The sequence below is a fragment of the Bison bison genome, unplaced genomic scaffold, assembly GCF_000754665.1.
Source record: "Bison bison bison isolate TAMUID 2011002044 unplaced genomic scaffold, Bison_UMD1.0 scf7180017858395, whole genome shotgun sequence".
Taxonomy (NCBI): domain Eukaryota; kingdom Metazoa; phylum Chordata; class Mammalia; order Artiodactyla; family Bovidae; genus Bison; species Bison bison.
In genome coordinates, this window is record NW_011488967.1 from 47,431 (window position 1) to 56,582 (window position 9,152).

The window sequence follows — 9,152 nt, forward strand, 5'->3', positions numbered from 1 at the left end:
GATAGGTTTCTCACTCAGTTGGTTCCAGAAATCTGCTGTAAGTTACACAAACAGGTGTTCAGACTAAATCAGTCTTTAGAAAAACGGTCGCAGCTGGCTCAGACAGTATATTACAGTAGAGAAATGAGGATAAACGACAACAGACAAGAACCAAAGAAAAGACCCAGGCTGTAGTCATGGCTGTGAGAACTGCTATGAATCAACCTGAAGAGAAAAGTGCCCAGAAGGACCCAGGTGAAAAGGGGCGGACTTGTTATCACTGTGGAGAGGAGGGGCATCTCAAGTGGGATTGCCCTCAGGCATCTAAGCCGCCCCTGGCTCCATGTCTGGTCTGCAAAGGACCATGCTGGAGGACAAACTGCCCTCTGAGGCATAGGCCCCAGGGGTCAGACTCTCCGGACAATCAGGACTGAAGGTGCCCAGGGTCCCCACACAACCCCCCATCCTAATAGGCCTTGAGGAACCCTGGGTATTAATAACTGTGGAGGGCCAATCAGTCAATTTTCTTTTGGACACTGGGGCAAATTTCTCTGTCCTCACTGAAGCCCCTGGCCTGCTTTCCTTCCAATCCACTGCCGTAATGGGACTATCTGGACAAGCCAAATGTTATTATTTCAGTCATCCTTTAAGCTGCAACTTGGACTCTGTACTATTTTCTCCTGAGTTTCCATTCGTGCTGGAGTCTCCCTCACCCTTTCTGCGGAGGGATACACTCAGCAAGGTCCAGGCCTGTTTTCATAAATATGGAGCCTGCTCCTTTTCTCCCATTAATTGAACAAAATGTAAATCCTAAAGTGTGGGCTAATGGAAAAACTGTGTGTCAAGCACAAAATGCTGTTCCTGCCTTTATCAAGCTCAAAGGCCCTTACCTATTTCCACATCAAAATCAGTACCCACTGAAAATTTCAGGAAGAGTTAAAACCCATCACTGAGAATTTAAAGGGGCGGGGGCTATTAATTCCCTGTAACAGTCCATGCAACACTCCTATTTTGGGTATACAAAAATCAAATGATAAATGGAGACTAGTTTTATGAATAATAAGATTTATGAATAATCTCATTATCTCATAATAAGATTTATGAATAATAAATGAGGCTGTGGTTCCTTTTACTCATGTGCCGAAAACAAATGGATTTTCTTGCTTACGGGTCTGGGTAGACACTTTTACTGGATGGATTGAGGCCTTTCCCTGCTGTAGTGAACAGGCTAAGGAAGTTATACAAATTTTAATCCCTGAAATTATTCCCAGGTTTGGGCTGCTGCAGAGCCTCCAGAGTGACAATGGCTCCACCTTTAAAGCTGCTGTAAGTCAGCAGGTGTCAAAAGCTTTAGGAATAGAATATTACTTGTATTGTTACTGGAGATCCCAATCCTCAGGAAAGGTTGAAAAAACTAATGACATTATTAGAGACATCTGCACAAATTAACTTGAGAGACATAGGAAAATTGGCTTAAAACTCTACCCATAGCTTTAATGAGGGCTTGAACTGTCCCCCAAAAGGAGGGACTGTTCCCCTTTGAATGTATTTATGGAAGACCCTTCTTATGCACAGACATTGTTATAGACCCTGAAGCCTTAGAATTAACTATGTGACTCAGCTTTCAGTTTTTCAACCTCCTCATCAATTGATGGCTTCCCATGGTGGGTTTCTCCACTTCAAGGGAAGGACTTTCTTCAACTCTGTGAATACCTTCACCACCAACAACAATCATACGTGATGCCTCTTCTTGATCTGATGACATCTAACAATCCTAAGATGGACTGGTATAACTTAACTAAGCACATAATGTGACTTTCAATTTTAGAATTAAAATTTTATGTTTTAACTTGGTTTAATGACTATTTTGCCTTACATCTGTAACTGTAACATGGGGTTTGTTTCTAACCGTCTGAAAGCTCTTAAGTTACAGATGGCTGTCCAGGTTCCTACAAGTGCTGCGGCCTCCCCCAACTATTACTTGGGGCCGCTGGTCAAAGACCCTCCTAGGAGGGTTAGCAGAATATGTTGCCTCAACAGTTTAGGAACTATGCCCCTCAACATCAGGAAGTAGTTATGGAATGAAAACAATGCCCCTTTCCCTTGGCAACATAATTCTCCTAAAATAAAAGGGGGGAATGAGAGAGTCAATTCTTAGGCAGGTTGATAAGAAGTCCAGGGTCCCTGAGGAGGAGAGAAGGGTCTGGGGTTCTCAAAGAGGAGACAGGGGTCTGGAATTCTCAAGGAGGAGGGAAGGCCAAACTTATTTTTTTTCTTCTATATTCCTTAGTAAGGATTATATAACAGCAATGTATCCTGCTTGAGGACAGTTTCTACTTCCTGAAAACCTGGCTAATCCTGTTATCTTAAAATATAAATTATGGGAGTGGGCCTAGTAAGATCTTTACAACCTTAACACATTCTTTTGATTTATTGTAATAACTAACTAAAAAAGTATATAACTCCCTTTCTTAGACTAGTAGCGGGTGGGCACTCTCCCACCCCTTCTGATGTCTATGTCAGAAACTTTCTCTGGCCCTTTTCTTTAATCAAACTCTGCTACACAAAGCTCCTGAGTGATCAGGGATGGTCCCTGGTCCCAAACTTAAATCGTCTTCTTCAGACATCATGAATCTGACATCGTTCACCATAGGCTGTCAATGGCTCAAGAGGTCCTGCTGAGCTGAGAGTCTCCAGCATAAGGATGGCTTCCATCTCCTTGTCGTTGTTGGCAGGACATGCACTCCCTTCTCACGGGGATGGTCCTGAGCTGTGCCATTCCTGCACTGGCTCAGATATCTAATCCTGCACCTTCCACCCCTATTTTACTCATTCTTAATTTTAGAAATCATTAAGCACCTGATGCTATCAGGAACTGACCCAGTGATGGTTCTAACTCCAGGCCAGTCCGGGAGCAGATCAGGGGCCAGCCCTCACCAGGCTAAAGTGGAGCTGCGTCTGCCTCTCCTGCAGACCCTGAGAGACAGACCCTATGTCTCTGAGCATTTTTGTCTCTGAGATAAGACTGTGGTGGCAAACATCAACAGAGCTCTCCACATCCTTGGGAACCTAAGGGTTCTTTCTTAAAATGCCTAGAAGTTGGACAATTCATGGAGAGGGGACAGCCCAGCTCCATGGTCTGAGAACAGCAGGACAGAGGCTGGGACACATTCAGGACGTGAGCAAATCCTCCCTGTCCTTACTCCCATGCCCCTGGCGCGTTGGCACATCCCCTGAAGTAATTGCTTGGAGCCATGGTAGCCACCAATACAGTCACATCTGCCTCAATGTTTGAGTCCTCCTGCTGAGTGCTGTTTCCTGTTCCTGTCACAGCCCAGACCTCCCTTGTCTGTACTGGACAGGGCTGACCACCACACTCACATGGAACATGGGGACAAGCTCTATGATGGCCAGAGAAAATGCTAGAGGAAATCTATCCTAAATAGAAAGGAGTGTGGAAGGCAGGGGACACAGAGCTATGGGGCCCCTAAAAAGTTGAGGGGATTAGTGAGAGGGTGAGGTCAATCAGCTTTAGAGCAGTTTCATATTTTCTAGAGTTGAGATCTTTGCCATCCTGGAACTGGCTGATTTTGGTGGGAGTGAGCTCCCTGGGAGTCAGGGTGTGCAGTTGGAGCCTGGTTGGTCATGGGCTCCTTGAAGGAGCGATGACCCTCCCAGCCTGAAGTTCTCCTAGAAGGAGGCCTGAGAGAGTTCATTCTTTCCAACAGTAGAAGTGTGCATGACCATGTAGGTTGTCCAGCCTTCCTCTTCTGGCAGAGTTGACTCCAAGCCTCACATGAGAACAGAGGGGACAGTCTGGCCTGGGGCAGGCAGGGTTCACTCTGATATGTGTTTGGAGCTGCTGCTGAGTGGAGTTGGTGGTCTGCCCTATGCTCCATGGCCAACCACCCTGGCCTCCCACCCCTGGCCTGTGGAAGCAGTCACAGTCATCATGACCAAGCTTTTCTGTCCGTCTCTGCTTACCCCCTGGTCATACGCACAATAGATTCACTGTGACCAGAGTGACTATCTTTTCCCCACACCCCAGGCTGGCTGTCTGCTCCTCTGCTCCTGGGGTTCCCAGCTTCCTGTTTCTGGTCTTTGGTTCCCAGGGCTATTTGTCCACCTCAGGAGCCTCGGGTCATCAAAACAGTGACCGTTAGGGTGCCTGGGGGAGCACATGAGGAACAATTTGCATTTTCATCTGGGAAGCCAGTCTCTCAGTTTGCTTTATAAAAACATACTCACACATTCCTTTGGCTGTTGAGATGACCCAGAGTGGCTGCAGTGCTGGCTTCACTGAATCTGTGAGTTGAGCCTGAGAAATGCCTTAAGGGGGTGAATCGGAATAATCCAGTGTTGTCAGAAGCCTCTATTTGTAATGACTGGGTCCTGAGTCCTTTCCTAATATATCTAGTTATCATGTGTGTCTGAGGCCCTACAGCAGCAGCATCATTTAAGACCTGGTCAGAAATGCAAGGTCTCAGACACTGAATTTAAGGTCATATTTATTCAAGACCCCCTGCTTATTTCTATTCTCATTAAAGATAAACCCACATTTATATAACACCCCCTGATTATTTCCACTCTCATTAAAGTTCAGACCTGTGGCCCTGACTGATCTTGCCCAGAGCAGTGAGAGGTAGGGGATCGTGTTGTTCAGAGTCCAGGCTCCCAGGACTAATCTGTCAGTAATGCTGACCACACCCTGATGAGTGATGACTGCAGTGCTCCTGTGATGTCAGGAGGGCCATGGCTCACCCAGGACATGTGCTCCTGGGGAGGACTTCTGACCCAAGTTTGTGCTGACGATAATGACGTGGTGTTGAGGATCCTGCTCCCTCCTTCACCTCTGGCTTCCTGTGCAGGGACGTGAGAGTGAGGAGGGGGCAGCAGAGAGCACCTAGGGTACCGGTCAGAGGCAGGCCATGTGCTCCAAGTGCCTGCTGCAGGAAAGTCTTGGGTCTTGGTGTAAGCAGGAGATGCTGCTGCTACTGCTGCTAAGTCGCTTCAGTCGTGTCCGACTCTGTGCGACCCTATAGACGGCAGGCCACCAGGCTCCCCCAGCCCTGGGATTCTCCAGGCAAGAACACTGGAGTGGGTTGCCATTTCCTTCTCCAATGCGTGAAAGTTAAAAGTGAAAGTGAAGTCGCTCAGTCGTGTCTGACTCTTAGCGACCCCATGGACTGCAGCAGGAGATGCGACTGGCTCAATTCTACGTGTTACCCTCAGCTGGGTAGTATTCATGGCACCTGCATCTTTGGATGACTCTATTGAAGATACTCTCCACCTGGCACAGCTGGGATTCGAGGTCTCAAGTGGCCAATTAGCATTTACTTGAGCTCTGAGTATGCTGGGACTCCCAACTCCTTGAGTCCCTGAATGATGCAATCCTGTGGCTAACCTTCCTTTGATACATCTCAGCCCAAAACAGGAGGAGCAGGAAGCCTGAAATTCCTCTGGGAGCACTGGGGTCCACCGGGTGAGAAGCAACTCAGAGGGACCCAGTGGCCCTTCTTGGAAAGGTCTCCTCAGGCTGCAGGTGTGACCTCCTGGCCATTCTCCTGGCCACACCATTCTCCTTTGCTTCATCCTGGCGTGTTGGTGTGACAAAGAGTTATGTGCAGGGCTCTGTGTCTGCAGAAGAAGCACAACCCTCTCTAAGTCATAATATGGCCCTTCCCTCATTGCAGGTCGAGTAAATGTATCTGTTAAGATATTTTAATCCTGCACTGAAAAATCAAAGCCAATTTATAAATGTGATATATGATTATTAGAAAATTATAGGAAGTATGAGAGTAAAATCCTGGAGAAAGTTGTGTTATGAATATGCTAAGGAAAATGAGGTTCTTAAGGCTCAAAAATTATTAGACAAAATAAATTTCAGGGGAAAAGTTTCCTTATAAAGGAATATTTCAAAATAAAAATGTTCAATCCACGTGGATTATCAGAAAATTTAAATTTGTATACCACTAAAGAGACTTCCCTGGTGGCTCAGATGGTAAAAGCATCTGCCTACAATGCAGAGACCTGGGTTCAATTCCTGGATTGGGAAGATCCCCTGGAGAAGGAAATGGAAACCCACTCCAGTATTCTTGCCTGGAAAATTCCATGGACAGAGGAGCCTGGTAGGCTACAGTCCACGGGGTTGCAAAGAGTTGACACGATTGAGCAACTTCACTTCGCTTCACTTCACCACTAATGAAGATTTCAAATATATGAATCAAAAACTGACAGAATTAGAAATGTAAACATCAAAATCATGATTGAAATTTATCATACTTCTCTCAGTAATTGATGAAACAAATAAAAATATTGTTGTCATGTATTGGACTGATTCAAAATATGAAACATGATATCACAACAAACTGCGGAAAATTCTTAGACAGATGGGAATTCTTAAAGAGATGCCTCCAAAGAAACCTGTATCCAGGTGAAGAAGCAACAGTTAGAACAGGACATGGAACAACAGACTGGTTCCAAATTGGGAAAAGAGTACATCAAAGCTGTGTATTGTCACCCTGCTTATTTAACTTCTATGCAGAATATATCACAGGAAATGCCAGACTTGATGAATCACAAGCTGGAATCAAGATTGCTGGGAAAACCAGGATAACCTCAGATATGCAGCTGACACCACCACTATGGCAGAAGTTGTAGAGGAATTAAAGAGCCTCTTGATGAAGGTAAAAAGGAGAGTGAAAAAGCTGGCTTAAAGGTCAACAGTCAAAATACAAAGACTATGGCATCTGGTCCCATCACTTCATAGCAAATAGAGGGGGAAACAATGAAAACAGTGACAGATTTTATTTTCTTGGGCTCCAAAATCACTGCAGGTGGTGACTGCAGCATTGAAATTGAAAGATGTTTGCTCCTTGGAAGAAAAGCTATGACAAACCTAGACAGCATATTAAAAAGCAGAGACATCACTTTGCTGACAAAGGACCATATAGTCAAAGCTATGGCTTTTCCAGTAGTCATGTACAGATGTGAGAGTTGGACCATAAAGATAGCTAAGCACCGAAGAATTGATGCTTTTGAACAGTGATGTGGAAAAGACCCTTGAGAGTCCCTTGGACTGCTGAAATAGCTGAAAGAAATTAAAGGCAACCTAAAAAAGGAAAGATATCCCATGTGCTTGAGTTGGAAGAGAACAAAATTATCCAATGTGATCTAAGCTTCAATGTCTCACTTTCAAAATCACAGTTACATTTTGCAGAAAATGAAAAGTACATTTTAAAATTCGTATGGAGTCTCAAGAAAGATCAATAGTCAAAACAATCTTGAAAGCAAAGTTGAAAGTCCCAGACTTTTTAAAGAAATTTATGTATTTTTAATTGAAGGATAATTGCTTTACAATATTGTGTTGGTTTCTGCCATACATTAACATGAATGCCATAAGTATACACATGTCACCTCCCTCCTGAACCTCCCGCTCACCTCCCACCCCACCCACCCCTCTAGCTTGTCACAGAGCCCAGTTTGAGTTCCGAGTCATACAGCCAATTCCCACTGGCGAACTGTTTTGTATGTGGTGATGTATGCGTTTCCATGACACTCTTTATTCGTCCCGCCCCCTCTCTCCTCCTCCTGCACATGTCCGTAAGTCTGTCCTCTATGTCTGCACCTCGACTGCTGCCCTGCAACTAGGTTCATCAGAACCATTTTTTAGGTTCCACATATATGCATTCATATACAACACTTGTTTTTCTCTTTCTGACTTACTTCACTCTGTATCATACACTCGAGGTTCATCCACGTCATTAGAACGGACTCCAATGTGTTCCTTTTCATGGCTGAGTAATATTCCATCGTGTATATGTACTGCAGCTTCTTTATCCATTCATCTGTCCATGGACACCCAGGTTGTTTCCATGGCCTAGCTATTGTAAATAGTGGTTCAATGAACATTGAAAAAAGTGCATCTTTTTCAATTTTGGTTTCCTTAGGGTATATGCCTAGTAGTTGGATTACTGGACATATGGCAGTTTTGTTCCTAGTTCTTTTTAATTTTCTTTTTAAAAAATACACTTATTTTTAATTGATTGATGATTGATTTACAATATTGGCTTGATTTCACCCATACATTAACATGAATTAGCCATAAGTGGGAAGTTGAAGAGGGAGGGGACATGTGTACACGTATTCCTAGATTTTAAGCAATCTCCATACTGACTTCCTTAGTCACTATATCTATTTACATTCCCACCAACAGTGCAATAGTCTTCCGATTTCTCCACAGCCTTTCCAGCATTTATTGCTTGTGGATTCTTTGGATAATGGCCATTCTGACTGGTGTGAGGTGATAGCTCATTAGAAAGAAAGATTTTTAAAGATCCTGTCTTTTACATCCAACCCCAACAGTCTCACTCTAAAGAAGATAAAGCTAATGACTTTCCTTACAAGAACTCATGACTAATGTCACTTTGCTATGAAAATCTGTTATTTCTGATTCATTATGAGCACTCAGACAAGATTCAAATATTCGCAGAGAAAGAAGCATAATGCATGTTGTGATAGTGAGCACGGCATCCCAAACTATCTCATCCCAGGAATTAAATGAGGTCAGCCACGTTCATCAGTATTTACTCCACTATAGTATTGTAGGGGACTGGAATGCAAAAGTAGGAAGTCAAGAAACACCTGGAGTAACAGGCAAATTTGGCCTTGGAATATGGAATGAAGCAGGGCAAAGACTAATAGAGTTTTGCCAAGAAAATGCACTGGTCATAGCAAACACACTTTTCCAACAATACAAGAGAAGACTCTATACATGGACATCACCAGATGGTCAACACTGAAATCAGATTGATTATATTCTTTGCAGCCAAAGATGGAGAAGCTCTATACAGTCAGCAAAAACAAGACCAGGAGCTGACTGTGGCTCAGATCATGAACTCCTTATTGCCAAATTGAGACTTAAATTGAAGAAAGTAGGGAAAACCACTAGACCATTGAGGTATGACCTAAAGCAAATCCCTTAGATCTGATGGATAGAGTGCCTGATGAACTATGGAATGAGGTTCGTGACATTGTACAGGAGACAGGGATCAAGACCATCCCCATGGAAAAGAAATGCAAAAAAGCAAAATGGCTGTCTGAGGAGGCCTCACAAATAGCTGTGAAAAGAAGAGAAGCAAAAAGCAAAGGAGAAAAGGAAAGATATAAACATC